Source organism: Mixophyes fleayi, chromosome 1 (genome assembly GCF_038048845.1).
Source record: "Mixophyes fleayi isolate aMixFle1 chromosome 1, aMixFle1.hap1, whole genome shotgun sequence".
Lineage (NCBI taxonomy): Eukaryota > Metazoa > Chordata > Amphibia > Anura > Limnodynastidae > Mixophyes > Mixophyes fleayi.
Genome location: NC_134402.1, coordinates 239667319 through 239690385, shown reverse-complemented (window position 1 = coordinate 239690385; position 23067 = coordinate 239667319). Strand labels below are relative to the sequence as shown.

Genomic DNA, 23067 nt, shown 5'->3' with positions numbered 1-23067 from the left:
AGGATAAGGGAGTAAAAACAAGTACTTAGAAATAAGTTGATATTTCAACTTTTATAACTCACATGTTTTTGCAAATAACAAGTTATTTACATAGAATCATATCATTTTGTGGGTCAAATAAAGACTAAATGGTCAGTCTAGTCTGCCATCTTTAAATAAATGACTTTTTATTAAAAGAATATCATTTAAAAGAAAAATCAAATTAGTCCAGTAGTAGGAATCAAAATTGTTGAGAATGTATTCCTGCAATGTAATTACACCATATACAGGCATAGGACACTACATGTACCCAACATTACTGAACATGATCATACACAATTCTATTTCACTTTATACAGACATAGGACACTGCACATACCCAATGAGCCCGACTAATGGACATGATAATAATTAAAATGGGCAAAACAATTTGCCCAAATTTCAGAGATTTTCAAATTGCAAAACATAATTTGCAAAACAGCTAATGCTCGCTGGATAATTAGACCAATTAAAAGTGCATGGAGCTTAAAGAAGCCAATCCGCAAGCATCGACAAATGTCACATGTCTGTACGCCTATACAAGGAGCTTTCAACACCTTGGACACTTATTCTTCCTGCATTGTGCTAACAGAAAATGTGTGTGGATACTCTCTGTGGCTGTGACTATTAGTAGCCCAGTCTGCTGTATCCTTGTGCATGTAGTGCATTTGCTGAATACAGTAGGTGTGTATACTGTACTGCAGTATTGTTTCCTGACTGTATTTTACCTTTTTCTGCATATTTCAAAATTTGAATATAGTACACTTTTGTTTTCTGTACTTTTCATTAGCACCATTATATATCTGCTGTATGTGTAGAAATGCAAATATTCATTGTGATATCAAATGGTGCATTACCTAAACACACTGACTACTACAACAAACTGTTTTCTCTGTACGTAGCGCCACTACCTATTTCGCTGTATAAATACAAATATACATTGTGACATGAACTGGTGCATTATTTATATCGCAATGACTGGTGCAAAACACAATTATTTTCTGCACTTGTAATTAGCACCATTACATATCTAGGTGTAAAAATACACAGGCAGTTCATTTTAAACTCAAATAGTGTAAAATATATATTTTTTTTTTTGTACTTGTCATTAGCGATATAGGTGTATAAGAACAAATATATATACTGATCCAAACTGGTATATTTGTTAAAATGTTCTGACTGGGTATTTATTTCTGTGATTCTCATTAGCATCATTAGCTATATAGGTGTACAAATTCACAGTGATATCGGTTGGTGTACTTGTTTAAACGCGCTGACTATCACAAAGTACAATTGTTTTCTGTACCTGTTATTAGTGCCATTGCCTATCTAGGTATGGAAGTACACAGGCAATTAATTGTTGTATACACCAATGTATTTGTTAAATATGCTTCATCTGCAAGGGAGTCAATGCTTGCGTATTGCCAAGAAGTGCCTAATCAACTTCAGTTATTTTTACAGTAAGAAGAATAATATGTAATAAAATGAATAATGAAGTTCAAAGAACTATCATCCAATTCTTTTAGAAAAAGAGAAAAACTACTTTTTTTGGTAATGATGCACTTATTATGTAAAAAACAGAATGATTAACCACCAAACATGTGGTCAGAAAATGGTGTAAGTGATCTTGAAACGATTTATAGTGCCACCACCTCATTATCAGCCGCTGGGATATTGGCAGAAGAGGCTTGTCCAGTGGTCAGAATTATCCAAATTTGCCACTGAAATTCTCATCTGCTCATGTTCTTGTATATTGTCTGAATGTACTTTAAATGTTACCAATTACATTTTAACTGAAAAACACAGTTAGATTGGAATGTGGAAAAAATGTGAAAATTAAACAACAATAAATAGTCTCTAAATTCACCCCCTATTCACCCCCTAGCGTAAGAATTGCAAGAACAATAAGTGCGTTGTTTAGAAACTTGACAGTACACTGTACAGATGCAACATGATATTGCTTTGGAATAAAGGAATATTCAAGTAAAGTTTAAACTAGATTCCATAAGATCTTAATATCAAATACAAGATTTTTTTTGGAATTCTGCAACAAAACGTGTTGAGATATTTTGACTTGTTATGATATCTAACAGTTAATTTTCTACCAAAGAGATTGGAGGGATTGGGCAGAGTAAGGGCATTCTTTGCTAATTGTGGACTGTGCCTAGTTTTGGAGATCCACGCAAATTTGAGATTTTGTTTTACGGAGTGAGATTATTATAATGAAATAAGGCGGGAAGAGTGCATATTTTTAGCAGTTTCCTTGCTTTGGAGAAGGGTGCAAGAGCCATTTTCACTCTGCATAATCATACAAAAATTCAGGAAAATTGTGAATATTCATCTGAACTCAGATGAATTAACACAAAAGAAGATTTCTCGGTATTCATACATGTTGAATTATATTAAAATTAAATTATACACTATACAGATATAGGATACTACACATACCCAGCATAACTTGACCACTGCACATGATTGTTCTACAATTAATTTACCCTTTAAAATCATAGGAATTACACTTTATCGTGACCTGACCCCTGGACATGGTGCTAATATAGTACTTTCATGTGTTCCACATTTCCCTGGATCATCCCCTTTAATAGAAATATTGGGTGGATTTTATGGCTTTTGCAAACTCCATGGGGTAAATTTATCAAGCTGCAGGTTTGAAAAAGTAGAGATGTTGCCTATAGCAACCAGTCAGATTCTAGTTCTCATTTATTTAGCACATTCTACAAAATGATAGCTAGTACATTTTGTAGAATGTACTAAATAAATGATATGTACTTTGTAATGCAGAGTACATAGGAGTCAATATACGCAATTTGATATTGAGGCCCACTGGCATTACACCTAGACACAGAGCAAGAAAAGTTACACTGTACAGTTGAGTTTAAAAAATTAAAAGTTAACTTTGTAACAACTAAGATGCAAATGTGCAGGTACCCATATAAACCAATCAGACATTAGCTTTGATCGATCTTGTACAAGACAATGAAATCAAGCATGTGATTGTTTTTTGTTAGTTAATAATGCCTGTTGTCAGCAATTGAACTTTTCAGGAAGAAATCTTTAGAACCTGTGACTGTCACTGTAAATTGAAGAGTTGTGGGAAACTAATGATACTTTAGCAGCGGAATAGAAATTTTATTTGAAGGTGGGGAAAGTGTGGGTGGTTATTGTTAGGCAGGAGCATGATCAGAAACCAATAATAAAACCATAATTGGCAGCTGGCATTTCTGTGCATCAATTAACAGAGAGAAGAAGAGGAAATGACCTTAAGGGGCACTCATGAATGGATATAAACACATATATATTTACATTATATTGATATGTTGATATTGTTAAAATCATTCTTTATTATGTACCATGTTAGGAACGTACTTCTAGTAGCGAAAAATATTTAAAATTTGTAATTGAGAACATACATTGACATAAATGATGAATCAGTTAAAATAGACAATACTTGGTTGTCTAGCCGCAAGGCTACTCTGATATCCTTGTACTTTTAATAAATTAATACTTTCATAGGACCACTTTAAGGTATAACAATAAACTCCAATTGCTAATTTTCAACAAAATATCTTCCTCAGTTTTAATCTTGAGGTCGCTACTCTCCTACTCCAAAATTGCTTAATAATTTATACACCTCTAAACCAATAGTTAGATAATAATCCAGATTTAGATATAGCTAGAAGTCAGCGGTGCACACGATCTCCATCAGTCCTATAGTGCTGCAGTAGTTAGCTAGACTGCAGTACTGTAGAGGTTGAGACCTTAGGAAATTTATCTCAGTCTCCCTATCCATATGTATAGAATTACTGAAGGAGCAGTATTGAGACAGGTCATACTACTGATCGTATGTAGGAGGAGTTAACAAGAGTATTACTCTGGATACTTACCATATGATCCAAATAGTGGTGCATCTTAAATCTGTAGATAATATCACTGGCATAAGGGGCTTTAGGGCAAATTAGAAGTGATATAATCCACTGTCAGATTTAACCCCTAAAAGCCCATCATAGAGGTGTAACCTCAAGATTAAAACTGAGGAAGATATTTTGTTGAAAATTAGCAATTGGAGTTTATTGTTATACCTTAAAGTGGCCCTATGAAAGTATTAATTTAGTAAAAGTACAAGGATATCAGAGTAGCCTCGCGGCTAGACAACCAAGTATTGTCTATTTTAACTGATTCATCATTTATGTCAATGTATGTTCTCAATTACAAATTTTAAATATTTCACTACTAGAAGTACGTTCCTAACATGGTACATAATAAAGAATGATTTTAACAATATCAACATATCAATATAATGTAAATATATATTTGTTTATATCCATTCATGAGTGCCCCTTAAGGTCATTTTCTCTTCTTCTCTCTGTTAATTAAGGTTACTCATTTGTGTGACTGGGTGCACCCCTCCTCATCAAATATCTACACCAAGCTGGTGTAAGGGGGAATTGTATAAGTGGTGGAGGTTAATGAATGGTACACTCGGTGCAGTTAAACATCTTCCTAAATTTCTGTGCATCAATCAGTGGTGTAGGATGGTTAGAACAAGGAGAGACACCAGAAGGCAGAAATACAAAACCTTAAACAGTCAGTTGCTGACAACCATAACTGTCTTTCACCATTTATCATAACTGAGCATTCTTCCTCTGCTGGTACTGGAGAAGGCTTTTGGTTTCGTGCTGCACATTTACTACAAACTTGTTGTTATCTCAGTTTGGAGTAACTGTGTGTAGCCTGATGTTTCTCTTTAGTGTCATGCTCACTATTGAAAATAGCCAGGGTAGATGTTCCCTGTATTCATTGCAAGGAATAGAGATGTCAATGACAGTCAAACTTACTGGGTCCAGCAGCTGAACTGAGATGGTGTTCAGTAGATCTTCTAAAGAACCTTGTCTTTGGTGTGATGACAATACTTGGCACCACCTCAATAATTTCCCACTGCTTTCACAAATGTTTAGATCTTTTATGTTTGTGGGAGTATGAAAATGTTGAAGGTTAATCACAGAGCTGATGTGCCTTATGGGGGCATAGAGCTTCATAATGCCAAACCTAGCATATAAATGCCCCATATAGCCTTGTTATGACAATATGGCCTCATATGCCTATATAAAACCCCTTATTACTAAGATATAACTCAATAATGCCCATGTAGCCTCATATACTATCATATTGTTCCATATTGATGCCATAAAGCTTCATCATGCGTCCACATAGCCAGCAATGACAATATACAGTTTAATTAGTTCACTAACATCTCCAATATATTCTTTTAATGACCATGCCATCCCCATGTCCAGAGTATTTAATGTCGCTTCATGTTGCTGCTTCTCCCACTGCTCTCAATGCCACTACACTCTTTTACACTGCCAGGCACTGGACTGAAGATGTCATTTTAGTGTTGTGAAAGGTTTCACAGCACTAAAGTTCTACTTCCTAGTGAATGATTAACTAACGTTTATAAAGAGGTACCCCTTTTCTGTCCCTCAATATCGATGCCTTGGGGTCGTCCTCGACTCCACCCTCTTCTTCATCCTCACTTTCTGTCCCTCTCAAAATACTGCTTCTTCAACCTCCGGAATATATCCAAGATATGGTGCTTTCTCACCACGGAAGCCACCAAAACTCTTATTCACTTACTTGTAATTTATCGCCTTTATTACTGTAATATCCTTCTCTCTGGTCTACCTGACTCCCACCTTGCTCCTCTTAAATTTATTCTTAAGTTTATCCTTAATGCTGCTGCTCACCTCATTTTTCTCTCCCACCGCTCTATCTCTTCTGTCCCTCCCTGCCAGTCGCTACACTGGATCCCCATGGCCTACAGAGTTAAATTTCAACTCCTCTCCTTCACCTTCAAAGCCTTCAATAAATGCTCCCCACTACATATCCAACATCATCTCTATCTACAGTCCTTGCCACCCCCTCTGCCCTGCCAATAACTGGCTCTCACTACTTCATTGATTACCTCTTTTCAAGCCCGTGTCCAAAACTTTGCCCAGGCTGCTCCACAACTGTGGAATAATCTCCCACGCCCGTCAGGTTATCCTCTACTGTTAAAGGCTTCAAGTGGGCCCTTAAGACTAATTTGTTTATTCAAGCTTATCAGCCTTCCTCCTAACTCCCTTGTCTCGGCTTTCACCCCCACTCCCTCAATCGATACCTCACTATTTGTGTCTCCCCCTTTCCTTTATGATGTAAGTTCTCACGAGCAGCGCCCTCTTTCCTTGTGTTCTACTTCTACTATTCCATCTCCCTCTGTACCTCTTGGCCTGCTTTCCTAGTCCTGTTTTCTTAAGCTCAAGCCTACTTCTCGATGGTCACTACCATCACTCTCACTCACTGTCCCGCATATTATTTGATTTACATTAACGTTTTATCTGTATTTTTCTTTATCCATAATGTCTGGTCTTTGTATTTGTTCTTCATGTAATGTGTTATGGATCACTGTTTTCTATATATGTCATGTACATCGCTGCAGACCCTTTGTGGTGTCTTATAAATACAGAATTTTTTGTTATTACTTACAGAAAAGCCATTAGGATGGTAATAGGAATAGTGAGGGTGAGTAATGTGTGGGCAGAATGTGGTAACTAACCATCATTATCAGGCATTTGGGACACATCCATTCTTTCATATGGTGATCACTTGTATGCGTTTGTCCGTTTCCTGCAACAGGTATGATTATCTGTGACCTTAGATGAGTGAACCTTCCATGTTTTGTTTACCAAATTAATTTGAGCCATTCAAGTTAGATTGGATTATAATTTTCTATTTTGTTTCAAACTTTAAATTTGTGACCAATGGTTCAATTTAATTTGTGATCTGAAATGTATGTAGTTAAACATACTTAACATGCCTCATGGTCTGTACAGCCCTCATTATATGTCCTTTTTCTGCATATAGACAACTAATCTTGTTTTGTACACTGGGATCAGTTCTCTTTCTTTTTGTGGGGAAATTTCTCTTGTTCTGTTTGGTGGTTGCCATGTTTCCTTATTAGAAAGTTTTGCGGAATATATTCCTGTATCATAGATAAAGGATAATGATAAAGGTAATAGTAATGCCATTATCAGTATATTTTCATATTCTTAAAAGTTCATATAGGATAACCATGGTTGTTTAAAATATCCAGTATCCATTATGTCTTCTTAGAATGCATAGCACATGAGCTATGGGCGTATGGACACTAGTGCTGGGTATTACATTGAAGATTGCTAAATACTCTAAATTACTCGAATATATAATGTTGGTTAATTCTTGCAACTGTACTAATCAGGTTTCTTTTTCTGTAGTAAAATATAATTGCTGTATTTTGTAAATTGAAATTTATTGTAGTGCACCCTTATATAATACATGCTTTATACAATGATGTGCAAAATATTGGAACTACATAAATAATATTAAGAAGCAAAAGCAAAGTGGCAACAATTATGTTGGGGCATTAAATAGAATTCTGCCTAAACATAAGAGTTTTGCTCCCTCCACTGGGGATCCTAGACAAGGTTTACCTATCTTGAGAGACTGGAGAAATTTGAAACAAATCTCCGACTGTTGAAAGGTTGTCAATGTAGCAGACAAGACAAGTTGTGGCAGTTGTTTAACGAGCTATAATGACAACCTTTCAATGAGTTTACTTTTAAGCTACTTTCAGCTGTCAGCCTACGAGAAGCGTTTGTTACAGTACCAGCAGGGGTGAGTATTTCCTAAGCTGTAGGGCTTCCAGGGATGGTCTACTATTTCAGAGGAGGTGAAATTATTAGGTTTAGGTGGAGATGATCTAAGCCACAAAAAAATAAAGCATTTATTTTAGGTCTCTCTGTATGAGGTATATTTTCATGCATGCAATCTTGATAAATTGGTATTTTATATTGCCTTAAAAAAGTTTCTTAGTCTCAGTATTTGCTAACTGGGGTCTGCGATGTTGATTTTCTTAAAGGGAATGGCACCGTGAAACATTGTATATGCTAAGAGCAATGGACTAATAATTCTAATGGCTCTGTTCTTACTCACAAACATATAAACACACATATAAACATATAAACACACAAACATTGTAAAAATCGGTAAACAAACTCTGCTATAGCCTATAGTAATGTAATTGGCAGTGTATTTGCTGAATAGGGTTAGAGACTGGGGATGTGCGATAGACATGTACCGAAATATGGCAGCATGCAATTTGGAATATGTTTATGGCTATACAAAACCATTGTGTAGGAAAGTTAGCACAGTTCATCCTCCTCTCTAGCATATTAAAACTTCTATATAAAAACTTCTATATAAAACCTCTAATTAAGAAATTCAGACATTATCAGATTTGTGAGTTTTGAATCTGCATCCAACTCCCACTACTACTACTGAGAATCATTTTTTGTTTGATAAGCCAGTTGAATTTGAAAAAGCTGCTCAATCCCATGAGGCCAAAATAATGTAGGACTCTGTTATCATCCTGGAATTGCAAAATATCCTAATTTAGAACACCCATATATTTACCTTATCATTAGTAAATAAAGCTAGGTATATTTTTAAAATAGGAAGCCTAAAAAGTAGCAAGTTACATGACTCTCATCTGCAGTGAAAAATAATGGGAAAAAATAATAGTTATGTGAACTATTATGCACATATAAACATAAGTAAGCAAAGCAAAGTATGTATAAACAAAAGGTTTAGTGTTTAGGAGAGTGAGGGAAGAAGAACAGAAGAACAGTGCATTTCTCCACTCTTTGGAAATTTCTATGCATTTGTAATAACAAAATTACCATAATTTGCTCGTTAACGCAGCTAGATCAGTCAAGCATTGTTCTAAACATGCAGAGGCCGTTCCTTGCTCCAAATCTGCCAGAGAGCTAAGCACGGTGAAAATTAGCATGCAAATGGTCCTAATTCAGCAGCCGAGCTGTCAGACCCACACTCACTGCCATGTTTCCTTTGAGATTCTGACAGAAGTGGCCCAGAAAACCCACCCTTCAGGATTCTCTTCCAGAGAAGCCACAGGGGACACTTTATGAATGACAGCTCAGCTTGTATCAGTCAGCTATATGAGAGCGTTGTTATCTCTACAAGGGGGTATCATGCACAGTTAAATAAATGGAACCACTGTTTCTTGCAGCATTGTCCACAAGGTATTAGTAGGTTTTTAGTTTTATCGCTTGCAACACCATTGTCTGCAGCTAATGTAATAAACAACATTATATTTAAATGACAATTTTTACAGTTAGTTTCAAAATACTTTAATCGTTTAAATGTATTCTACCTTTTCTATCAGTGACTTAATAATTGTGGAGAAAAATTAAAATCAGCAAGTTACATGGCTATGTTATTCTTGTTATCATTGTTGTTCCATTATTTTTTTAAGTTCAAGGCTAAATACAAGTTGATAATTTAGTTGATAATGGCGACAGTTCTTATTTGTATTGCTCAGAATAATTTGACATCTGCATTCTAGCACATGTCTAGCACATGTTAAATAGATAGCCCCTCTATGAAATAATGTGGGTTGTACTGGTAACAGCAAACTTTGATTAATTCAACATGTTGCACCCACCTGGCCCAAGTCAAAATTTGTTTCAGATCACCTTCAGCTTGTATGAATAGCGCCATACAACTGTAGAGTTGAGCTTAGTTTTTGAAATTATTCCACAAAATATTCCTCTCGTACCACATTTGGCCACAAAATTTGACTTTAAGTGGCAGATTTAATGCAGCGCATAGTCTCGATGGGCTGATGCAAATATTGACGGCTATTACAGTAAGAAATCTTTGGTCATTTTTCGGCACAAGTCTGTGGGAAATGAGGGAAAATGAGTCCAAATTTCTGTAAAAACTCTGATGCGATGTGTCTTCGCGAACCACTTAGGAGACACATCACGCCTCCTTGTGCCGCATTGAATTTGCTGTTCCATGCAGAATTCTCTCAAATTACACCCCAACCACATCACATAGCAGAATGAATTGACACCGTTGTTGCCCCAGCTCTTTCTATAAACTTTAAATTCTGAGAAATGCATAGTGCGAATGTACAAAACAGCGCGTAATGCCATTTTATGAAGTGGTGAAGCAAAAGCGAAAATTTGTATCACCAGAACTTTACTCCTTTGCGTAACAGCCTGTTCTAACTTGAAACTCAATTTATGGGAAATTACCTATTTATATACAGAAATATCTTGTTTTTGGCATTATAATGTAATCAGGGCCGGACTGGGACTAAAAATCAGCCCTGGCATTTATAGTCCACAGGCCCACCTCAGTTCCAGCAGGAAAGAAACCGAGGTGGGCCTGCGTGGCGGCACCAAAAAAGGCGTGACCACATTGTGTTGTGGGTGTGGCCAACATGGGGCAATGATACATTCATTAAAATAAAACATTACATTTATCACGCCACCCCCGAGGCACATTATGACAACCCCAGCCCACTGTACTTATCTATGCTTCTGGTGTTGCTGACATCCATCAGGGTGGGAACTTCCTGTAAAGTGAGCAGGGAGCTCTTAGTCTCACAAGATTTCCAAATCATGTGAGACTTAGAGCTCCTTGGCTTGCTCTGCAGGCTGTGTCCTATCCAGAGACTTGGAGCAGCTATCCGCTCCCTCCTGCTAACCAGAGCTAGATTAACGCTTGGGGGGCCTGGGGTATTTAAGACAGGGAGCCCCTATTATGTAACATGGCTATCATTTTAGACAAATGTTAGACAAATACACAGGCAATACTGTGTGCAATACTGTTAGTGGCACGCAGCTCTGTCTTCACAAGCAGTACAGTGTGAAGCGGGACAGACCTCCCAACTGTCCTTGTAGTCGGCCCAGATCTCACTAAACAAGACAGTCACCAAAATTCGGGACTTCCCCACCAGATTCAGGACAGTTGGCAGACTGTCCTGCTCTCTCCTACCTGTCTTGTTAGTTTCACCACCTCTGGCTCCTGGTGTCTTTAGTTCAGTTGCTGCTTGTCTGGATACTGGAATGTTGGAGGCCTATTTGGAAAAAAAATGGGTACATGCAATTTAGAAAACTCCAACCAGCCCTGGTGTTTAATCAATACAACCCATGTTTTATAATTAGGCCTCCCTCCAGCCCCAACATTAAAATACTAGTATTCACATTTATATTCACATTTAATATAAATAGCTGCTGCTGCTGATAAATAAACCTATTTCCCTCCCTCCAAACAACCCCAGCAATAAATGAAATAGCATTTACGTTTAATAAATATTAAGGGTGTGCACCGGGCACTTTTAGTGTTTTGGGTTTTGGGTTCTGATTAGCTTAAGGTTTTGGGTTCTGATTTGTTTTGCCAAAACACCTGACGAAAGGTTTTGGTTCTGATTTATGGTTTTGGGTTCTGATTTATTATTAAAAAAAAGCATAAAAAGTGCTAAAATCTAGTTTTTTGTTGGTTTTTCACTCCTACGCTATTATTAACCTCAATAACATTCAATAACAATCATTTCCACTAATTTCCAGTGTATTTGGAACACCTCACACTTCACAATATTGTTTTTAGTCCAAATCGTTGGACCGAGGTAGCTTTCTGGACTGCGTAGTGTAGTGGCCCCGGTACCCAATTTGGTACCGAGGCCACAATAAAAAAACATAAACTGTTCTCAGTTCCACTGCACAGCTATCTGGACTGCGTAGTGTAGTGGCCCCGGTACCCAATTTGGTACTGGGGCCACAATAAAAAATAAAATATACTGTTCTCAATTCCACTGCACAGCTATCTGGACTGCGTAGTGTAGTGGCCCCGGTACCCAATTTGGTACCGGGGCCACAATAAAAAAAACCTTAACTTCACTCTACAGATGGCTGATCCTACATCCTCTGCAGCATATACAGGGTGTGGTTCTAACGCGTCAAAACCTCTTGTTTTTGACGATGACAGGTCATTTTAATTAATTTTGGATTTGGCCCCAACATTGAATGTAGTTTAATATCTGATACGCATCTATCTGGACTGCGTAGTGTAGTGGCCCCGGTACCCAATTTGGTACCGGGGCCACAATATAAAACCCTCAACTGGTCTGAATACCACTGCACAGATGGCGGACACCGGATGTATGTCTAACACCAACATTGCTGTTATTGACGCAGTTATCCGCTTTGCCATAGGATGACTAGTGTCATACTTGGTGCTCATGGCAAACGATTGTTGGACGGTCAACTGTTTGGTGAAAGACGTAGCATTCTTGCGACTTCCCCTCTGGGAAGATGACTGACTACCAGCAGCAACAGCAGCAGCGGCAGTAGTAAGTGTACCGCTGCAGGATTCCTCAGATGAATCCCGTATTGAAGAGGACTCAGTCTGGCTGGTGACATGGCCTGCAGGACTAAATCTGATGGAGATCGTGGAGGAAGTTGACGAGGAGGGTGTTGGTGGTGTGTATCCAACAGGACCAAGGGATTTAGGTGTCCCTGGACTGATGACGGTCCTAGCCCCAGTTCCTGAACTAACCACTGAACTATGAAGGTTATTCAGGTGACGTATAAGGGAGGATGTCCCTAGGTGGCCAAGATCCTTACCCCTGCTTATTTGAGCTTTACATAAGCTACATATGGCCAGACATTTGTTATCCGGATTGGGGTAAAAATAACTCCAGACAGAAGAGGTGCATTTCTTGGTCTTCTGACCAAGCATGACGATGGGCTTTTTCATCCCATGGACATCCACTTTTTTCCCCCCTGGTGCCTCATTTAAAATAACCACATCAGCATCCTCCTCATCAAGTTCCTCCACAACGCCAGCTACATCAATAGACTCCTTGACACCTTGATTATACAAATCTGGAGCGACACTGTGGGTCATCCTTCCAGCATATGCAGAGGGTGTGCTGCAAATGGTGGATGGAGTCACCTCTTCCCATACAGTGATGGGAAGGTCAGGCTTCGCAACCACCAACACCCTTGGACTCGCCTTGGGGATTTGTGATGTCATCTGTTTAGAAGGCAGAGTTGTTTGCTGTGTTGTTGCTGACAGCATAACTCTTTTAAATTTTTTGGAGGGGGGGGAGGAGGAGGGCTTAGATCCTTGGGTGAAGCTGAACCACTAGTGCTGAACACGGGCCAGGGCCTAAGCCGTTCCTTGCCACTCCGTGTCGTAAAGGGCATATTGGCAAGTTTACGTTTCTCCTCAGATGTTTTCAATTTTCTTTTTTTACTAATTGTAGTGAACTTTTGCTTTTTGGATTTTACATGCCCTCTACAAGGAGATTGGGCATCGGCCTTGGCAGACGACATTGATGGCATTTCATCATCTATGTCATGACTAGAGGCAGCAGCTTCAGCATTAGGAGGAAGTGGGTCTTGGTCTTTCCCTACTTTATCCCCCAAATTTTGGTACTCCATTATATGCAGCACACGTTGTATTACAGTACTATTTTTTAAATACTGCAAGAACAGTGAACCATTTTTAAGAGATTGCAGTATTAATGTTAATGGACTGCAATAATTTTTTTTAGACTTTTTAGAATATTTTTTTATATTTTTTTAAAAGGATTTTTGTCGAATTATAATTTTTTTGGAAGATTTTTTAATACTTTTAAAATAAAGATGCACTTAGCAAAACAAAGCACAGGACAAAAGCACCGCTGTACTCAGCAAGGACAGAGCACTGGACTAATGCACCACTGGACTCAGCAAGGACAGAGCACTGGACTAATGCACCACTGGACTCAGCAAGGACACAGCACTGGACTGATGCACCACTGGACTCAGCAAGGACTTTTTGCATTTTTTTTTTATATTTATTTAAAAGGATTTTGGTAGAATTTTTCTTTTTTTTTCTTTTTATGGAAGAATTTTTAATACTTTTGAAAGAAATATGCACTTTGCAGAACAAAGCACAGGACAAAATGCACCGCTGGACTCAGCAAGGACAGAGCACTGGACTGATGCACCACTGGACTCAGCAGGACAGAGCACTGCCAAAAGCACCACTGGACTCAGCAGGACAGAGCACAGCACAGCACAGCACAGCACGAGAAATAGCAGGACAGAGGACCACCTAACACACCCTCCCTCTTCCCTGATCAATGCCCGAGTGAAGATGGCGGCGGCAAGCCGGGAATTTAAAGGTTCCGAGTATCGCGAGATCCGACAGTGGGATTATGACTCAGAGCCTCGTTTTAAGTTTCGGAATCGGCGGGAATACCCGGACAGTGCTCGGATCTGACTCGGATCCGCAATGTTCGGGGGGGGCTCGGATTCCAGGAATCCGAGTGCGCTCATCCTTATTAAATATACCTATTTCCCGCAACCATCACTGCCATTAAATATTTCATATTCACATTTTTTTCCACAAACAGCCCCACTTTCAATTAATAGCCCCCAAAGCACTCCATCATTAAATTAAAGGTCTAATCACCCTATCTTAAATTGCTAGGCCCTAATATAAAATTAACCCACATCACCCCACAAATAAAATAGCACTAATTAAATAATTAGCCCCCACCTAAACTTCAACATTAAATTAATACCCTACCTCCCACATTATATTAACATTCTCCTCCTTCCCTTATGCCTGAGTACATGCCCCCAATTGATATTATGCCACACAGTAGTGCCCCAAAATCATATTTTACCACACAGTAGTGCCCCAAAATCATATTTTACCACACAGTAGTGCCCCAAAATCATAATTTACCACACAGTAGTCCCCCAAAATCATATTTTACCACACAGTAGTGCCCCAAAATCATATTTTACCACACAGTAGTGCCCTAAAATCATATTTTACCACACAATAGTCCCCCAAAATCATATTTTACCACACAGTAGTCCCCCAAAATCATATGTTACCACACAGTAGTGCCCCCAAATCATATTTTACCACACAGTAGTGCCCCAAAATCATATTTTACCATACAGTAGTGCCCCAAAATCATATTATGCCACAATAGTGCCCCCAGTTGATATTATGCCACAATAGTGCTCCGGTTGAAATTATGGCACACAATAGTGGCCCAAATCATATTATCCTGTTCTAGGTGTGTCACCTTTTCTTCCCCCCCCCCCCAGTTTTTTTGTGTGGCACCTTCTCTCTCCTCCCCCCTCCCTGTTATTGTGTGGCACCTTTCCTCTCCCCCCCCCCTGTTATTGTCTGGCACCTTCCCTCTCCCCCCCCTGTTATTGTGTGGCACCTTTCATGTCCCCCCCCCTGTTATTGTGTGGCACCTTTTATGTTCCCCCCCCCTGTTATTGTCTGGCACCTTTTCTCTCCCCCCCCCTGTTATTGTCTGGCACCTTTCCTCTCCCCCCCTGTTATTGTCTGGCACCTTTCCTCTCCCCCCCTGTTATTGTCTGGCACCTTTTCTGTTCTCCCCCCCTCGGTTTTGTTTACTTACCTTCTTTTCAGCTTCTTCTGTTTCTGTCTCCTGTCCGCTCTTCAGCTGCCTTCCAGGACCTGTACTGATCAGGAAGTGTCAGTGCACTGACCGTGCACTGACTGCTCGAACCAGCCCTACTGACCATCGGCCCTTCTGGCATTTGCCAGAAGTGTCAGATGGCCAGTCCGGCCCTAAATGTAATGTTGTAGCACATACAGAGCCTCATTTAAAGTCGGACGCAAAGTCCATTTTAGGCGAATCGACCAAAAAACACTATCATGCATGTGCAGCAAGCATCTTGGACGCAATTTACACTTGCAACACATTGCGGCTCACTACGAGAGAAAGGGCGGAATGCGGAATTGTGAAGGCGTGACCGTGTAAGTAAATCCTAGGCGCAGTGAGGCGGAGACGCAACACACGTCAAAAAAGGGCTAAAACTGGAATTAGGAATTAGGTGACGCAAGTAGTTATGTAGCTGCAGGAACCACTTGCAGCTTGGTAGGGTATTAGGAGTGGGACGCAACTGGGGATGCATGCCACTCGTAATACCCTACCAAGTTGCGGTACACTCCCACTCCTGCATATCTTAGACACACATTGTGTCCGAATCTAAATGAGGTCCACAATATATATATATATATATATATATATATATATATTAGCTCTATTATGACATAAACTGTTATTTAAATCTAACTGAACTGCATGGCATAAGGGTGAAAAGGTTTAAATGCTACACTACCCACTAAAAACACATACACACGTGTGTATGTATATATATATATATATATATATATATATATATATATATATATATTCACATTTCTTGAAATGGTTTACAAATTTGCTATTTTGTCTGCTCCAATTTCAAGAATTCAAGCTCTGCAAATGCTGAATGAAACATTTCTGAGCTTAATTGCTCTTGTGTGATAAGGGTGAGTGTTATCCTTTCACTTCTTCACCCTATCGCCACGGGAACAATTAAACACTTATAGACAGTGTGCTTTTCTAGCTTAAAGTGCTTGTGTGCCACCCCCATAAGTTCTTCAGATAAACTATATGCAGCTTTTTAGAAGGTAAATCACTCTTGTGTGACAACTTAACAGTAGTTTACAGTGACTGCACTGTGTCAGTGCTCAGACTGCAGAGCACTGCATTTTTATAAGTGGAAAAATGTAGTGTTCATAAATGTTTATATGGCATCAATGTGAGTGACAATTGACTGCTGTGCAAAGCTCTTGTAAATGGATATTTAGGAGAGGGCTGGCAAGGGGGTAAGCTGGCATTTGCACAATGGGCTACTCTTGCTTTTATCAATGTGTACTGGTACAGAGTGAAGGGTGGGGCATCTGTTCAGCATTGCATGTAGTGCACTCAACTTTGCACAGTGATACTCTAGCAGTCATTAGTGACTATAGAGTACAGAGGTGAGGGTGCCCTGGTAGTGACGGTCTGACCGCAACGCATCTCCTGCTGTGCTCCTTTTTTCTCAGCATACACGTGACTCGGTCTATGTGCATTGAAACCCCGTTTGGGTTTTCAGTTCCACAACTGGAAGAGTAAAACAGAAGCCTATGAAGAAGGTGGGAACGTGTTACCCGGCAAACCTAAATTTTGCTATGGGGATCACTGATTTCATGCTACGTACTGTCAACAGTAATATACCAAATTTCCTCATGAGGCTAAAGGAATGAAAATAGGTACAGCCATTAATATATAATATATTTTGTTTCTGCGGCTTTGATTACACTATGCTACTCTATATTTAAAAGCACAAAACTTGAAAATATTTTTCATTATTGCCTCTACATAGTCTTTAGCCACGTCCATAATTAATATTACCTTTATTTTATTTTGAAGGCAATATTTTTAAAATTGAATATACTTTGTTTTTGCAACATAATAAACATTTTTCTAAAAAAATATTTATATTATATACTATTTTGTTAGATTTATTTTATGTACAAAATACATAGATGAAAAATACTTCTTACATAGCAAATTAGCAGCATCTCACCATGTTCTAAATGGATACCTGGAAATACACATATTATTTAGTGAAACTTATGTTAGCTTTGTGTACAAATGTTTACAGCTCAGTTATAATATGTAGATGTAAATCTCCCCACCCCCATATCTCATTGCAAAAGCCTGTGTGGTACATAACAAAAAATATGTTGGAAGCAACATTAAATTTTTATATGAGGCAACACAGGTCAAGACTAGCCCAGCAAATTCACAGCAAGGTATATCCTCCATAACCTCCATCTCATCAGTCAGAGGTGACATGTTCTGCATTAACAGCTGCTGCACAATGAAGCGGTATTAAAACTTTTATTATATTAGAAACATATACACATTACACACTTATAAACATTACTTATTTTTTTTTAAAAAATGGAAAAACATGTATTATCACTGTTAACACCAATATATAAATGTATTTAGTTTGAAAATCCATTATTATTTTGCCTCCATTAATGAAAGTGATCATAATTTCTACATTTTGAAAAATAATCTGTTGCTGTATAGTTAACCGATTACCTGATACAGAAGAGTATATACGTGTCATCAACAAAGATAGAATATAATTTATGCAAGTTACTGGTAAAAATAGAACTAAGAATTAATTCCCTTTAATGAACAAGTGCAGAAGGCTGATTCTTATATCTGCAGGTATATTTTACAAATGGTCTTTATCAATTATGGATTAGTTGTGTGGTAAGTGTAAACTGTAATATTTGTGGGATTAAATGAATTGTCATTTATAGACTGGCATGCAACAGTACTGCCATTGATTAGAGTATGAGGAAAAAGTGGTAGAGTCCTTGTTTGCCAGAACTGAGCAATACCTTCCTTCTGATTGCTTGTTTTCTGTCTGTTCGGTTATGCATTCAGTCACCCCTGCACTGATTGGGATGAAACCAATGTGAGGTGGTCCAGTTGGATCTTGGCCAGGTTTTAGGGGGGTTAGGGTCCCGGTTGGACCTCCGGTGTACACTGGGCAGAACTTTGACCCAGCCTGTTCTGAGCCTTCCACTGGATGGGTTTGGATGACATTTAATATAAAAACCAAAAAAACACTGGGCAGCCACCTCATGGGTGTGGTAGTTGAGCTGCTAAGCTGCTAATTATTTTTAAAAGTTTGAGAGTTAATTCTAACTCATTGATAACTTAATAACTTGAATATTTACCCTGGCAACGCTGAGTACTTCAGCTAGTAGCATATAATGGTTTAGATCAGACCCGCCATCCCAGGTACACACTTTCTGTTGTTATACACCTTGGTTTAAATAACTAGACTGCACTTTCTAGTGAATGATGGTGGTGATTGTTGAAAATCAGCCTTTAAAGCACCAGTAATCCAAAGAGTTGTGACAGTTACACTACTCATGGAAATCACAAGCAATTGCTTACATTTCTTTTCATCCTGCTACTTTCATTGACAGATGATATTGAATCAAATCCTGGCCTTCCCTGTCGATTTCTAACTTTGGGGCGGATTCAATTATCCACAAGGTTCTGTAGTAATCTTGTGTCTATATTATCGTAATGTTTTACGTAAGGATCTTTACTCATAGAGGTACAAGCAAAAATGAGCAAGGTTTTTCTTATCATAATTCTTGGTAATGTATACTGAAATATAGCCAAGTGGTTAGTACGGAACTGTATCCTTTCAAACTCCCTACCGGGCTGTCAACTATCCAAATAGATATTCTTAGGCTCCTACCCAAATAGAATATACTAACGGCTTAGTGCTTTCTGCAAAGTCATAATTCTAGCACAAATCTGGTTGGGTCCCAAAACTGATGATGCATCTGTAGCTACAGTTTAGTATTTCACAGAAAAGGAAAACAGGTAAAAGAGAGGCAGGGAAATCTTATTTTCTTTTCAGGATTTGCAAATACATGCAGTGTTAAAATGTACATTTTTCTAAACCCTCATTATTGTTGGCGTCTACCACTCCCCAAAACATCAGTGCAATCTATATCTAAAATGTCATCCTTTCTGGATAGTTTTCTGTCTCTTAATATTAAAATAAGTTTGACAATTCTGCTTGACCCTAAAAACAAAAATTCTGTACCTAATTCAAATCACTAAATTGAAATCAACCAATTTCCCAACTAATAGGACAGTTCTCAAGTCACCCATACACTGGATCCCTTCATCCTCTCCAAATCCATAGTTCTGGTATTTTCTGACATTTTAAGTGACCACGCAATGTGTATTGTTCACATGAAATAAAACTTTTATAAGCAAGTTAAAAATTGTTTCCACCAGAACACTAAAAGCTTCAACATCTACAGCTTCCAACACCTTATTATTGACTTTACCAAGTGTCTCTAGTATAGAATCAATGTAATACCTGTCTTCTTATTCTGCAATTGAATTTTTCAGTCTAAGCTCCTATACATAGTCCAAATCCTAAAGTGAGATTGTGTGAAGCTCTTTTTATTTGGGTTAAATTAGACCACCTCTTATCCTACTGGATAAGAAAAGATCTAAACTATTCGTAATATCTACAAACACATGTGGAATACAAGCACTAGGCAAACAAGACTAATATTAAGCTGATCATTGCTTGGCAAATTACAGGAAATTCTGCAAAATTCTGGAAGGTCATTACAAATTTGAATCCTCTAGTTTTCAGAAGTCTTCTAGTACCAGATAGAAGGATGTGATATTGTCTAACAGCACTGCTAATTCTTTAAATTAATATATTGTGAGATATGCTACTTTTTTTGCTGGTCAGGCAGAACTGTAACCCTGATTCAGATTTACTGATTGAGTGCACCCATGCTCCCTCCTGTTTTATCCCTTAATCAAAGTTATCTCTCTTAGTTCCTATGTTGTGCTAACCTTTTTGCCTCCTCACAAACTTCGGTCATCCTTTCAAATTCCTAAGCCATGGAAAACTACTAGTGTCCTTAAAAGTGGTGACTAAAATGTAAACTACAGACCTATCTGTTTAATACCTATTGTATCCAAAGTCATGTAAAAATGTGATTCCTAGCTTAACAAATTCTTAATAACTACAAATCAGTCCACTTCAGTCTGGTTTCTGCCCTAACCTTTCCACAGTAACCCTGCTAAAAATCTTCAGTGAAATTCAGTGTGGTAGCATGGACAGTTCCTGGATTTTGCAAAGCCTTTGGACACAGTAGATACCACTCTACGTCTAAGCAAGCTTAAGTCTTCATGTATAGGAATGCATGCATTAAAATGGTTTCACTCCTTTAGGTCAGGTAGATCTCATTTTTGTCTATCCTCCAGCTTCAACTGCAAGCTCCTAAATATTCTATGGGAAGCTTTATTCTTGGCCTATTACTGTTTTCTGTCTTCAGCAATGATTTCCCCAAAGTTTCATTTCACATGTTTGCAAATGACCTTATTTGAACTTAATAATGTTCTGAAATCTGATTTCTCTCAGGTTAAACAATGGATTACTCAAAACAACTATTTTTTTAGCACTGATAATACAGCATGTATGATATTGGGACAAAGGCTTAACTTGCAAAGTGACAGTCACCACAGCAATGTCATACAAAATATATTCTAAACTGAGCCTACTCTATAAAAATATATATGGTGCCTTCCTCTCATTGACACAAAGGGGATTGTACAATTGATGTTAATGCCAAGACTATGGTCAAGTAGTTTATGGTGCTGCAAATTCAAGCCACCTTTATATATTAGATACATTCTACGCACAATCTGGCATTTTATTTTATAATGTAACGACAGTGCTCTCCATTGTTATATGCTATCAGACCTTGGTTGTATGTACCTGGAGCCCAGCCAAAGTGTTCAGTTTGCCTGTCAAATCTTCAAGCATACATTTCCCAATTATGTGTCCAGATCTCTCACCCTGCTGTAAACAGCACTTATCATTTTAGATCTAGTTCCATAAGCCTACTAATGGTTCTTGTTAAGAACCATGCACTGCATATCTGATTGTTACCTGTATGTTTTTCCTGTCAGGTGGCAGTGGATTGCGCTCTCATATATCCAGTAGCCCTATGTTCACTGCCACCTGTTAGATCTGTAACCAGCACTTCTTCCCTGACAACCAGTGATGGAGTGTGCCCTTATATGTCTTAGCATATAGTGGTCTCCACCGCATGTCCGATAAAATACCAGCATTCCCCTTATAAACAGCAGTGTTTGTTCTAAGTTCTGTGCACCTGCAGGATGTCCGCCGCCTGCACTCTGAACTGTTGCATAACAACCACATTGGTGTCCTCTCCACCCATGCAGCTGGCACCTCAGTGATCCAGCTGGTTTCTAGGTAAATAGCAACTAGCGTCTCTTCTGGCACCCAGTCTGGCAGCTGCACTCATGCAGCTAATCACCCTGTAGTCTCTGACTGGTGCTACTGCCTTTATAAAAATCTTTCTGTCATAATACCCATGCTGGTGATATTTCATGCTTGACCTAGTGTGTCTGATATCCTGATTTGCTTTGATCTCTGTGTTTGAGCAGGATTATTATAAGGATTCCCTGTATTCTCCTACTCCTGACCTCGGTTTGTTTAACAGATCTGCATATTTATCTCTACCTGCTCCAACCCCTGACTTGTTTAAAAGAACTTTTATCTTCTCCAACTAGTGACCTCAGCTTGTTTAACGGATCAGGATATATATCGCTACCTGCTCTGACCCCTGGCTTGTCTAAAGGAACTGCTGTCTTCTCCTACCTTTTGACCTTGACTTGTCTGTTATCTGCATTAACCCCTACCAATCTGATTCTCAGTTTACAGCACTCCACCATCTAGGTTGCTCACTACTTTCTACCGTGTTCTGTCAACTCCACCGGTCAACTGCAAATCCACAACTACTACTACCGAGTTTAAGTCCTGGGGCAAATGAGTACTGTGGAACACACTATATTGCTCAGAAAAGGGGCTGCTATAGGTGAACATCTTGAGAAGCAGTTCTAGTAGTTGAACTGCTGTAGTTGGCATCTACATTGCCCTCAACAGTTCTGTAACAAAAAAACTGTATATGATGTACCTAGGACATACTTGAAAGTGAGAGCATCAATATATTTCTTCCTGCTAAATAATTTTATTTAAAAAAAAAAGAGGAATCCACCAATCAAAAGGATCATTGGAGTACAAATCCTTTTACCCCAAGGTGCTGTAGAGGTATCTATCGCATTAACATCATTGATATATACTGTGTTGTGGTTTTGGTTTTATAAAACCCTATGAGAGAGGCTTATTTATACCAGATTTGCAGCAAGGCTTGCTGATAACTAAACTATTCACTAATCATTCTTATCTTTTAAATATAGTTTGTCACTGACGCTGCTGCTAATTGCTTTATTAACCTCTTGGGTCCTGCTTGTAAGATGTGATGAAAGATCCACCTTTTCTGGACTCTCATTCCTTGCTGTAACTGATTATATTGTACTTATATTTGATTATTCCATTATAGTATAGCAAGTTATAATGTGCTATCATAGTAACATAGTATATTCAGGTATATGCCCATCTGTTAATGGCTGTAAGTAAAAGAACTTATAGCCAAGAGCTGGTGAAAGTGAAAGTCTGCTCAGTACTACAGAGTGGTCATTTGGATAATTTCCGCAAAGATGCCAATGTGTGGTCATCTACATTCAGCACTGACGTGTGCATCCACATTGGAAACAGATTCTTCAAAGGGTTGGACCATGTGTATCCAGCATTTGTAGATACATTCAATTTATTTGTAATA

The 23067-nt window shown here is 38.5% G+C and overlaps 1 protein-coding gene across 3 annotated transcripts in view; it reads left to right on the top strand.

Annotated features, from left to right (window-relative positions):
* The window catches only part of PAX5 (paired box 5), a 207988-nt gene that overhangs the window by 168879 nt on the left and 16042 nt on the right, over positions 1–23067 (top strand). The window lies entirely within an intron of this gene.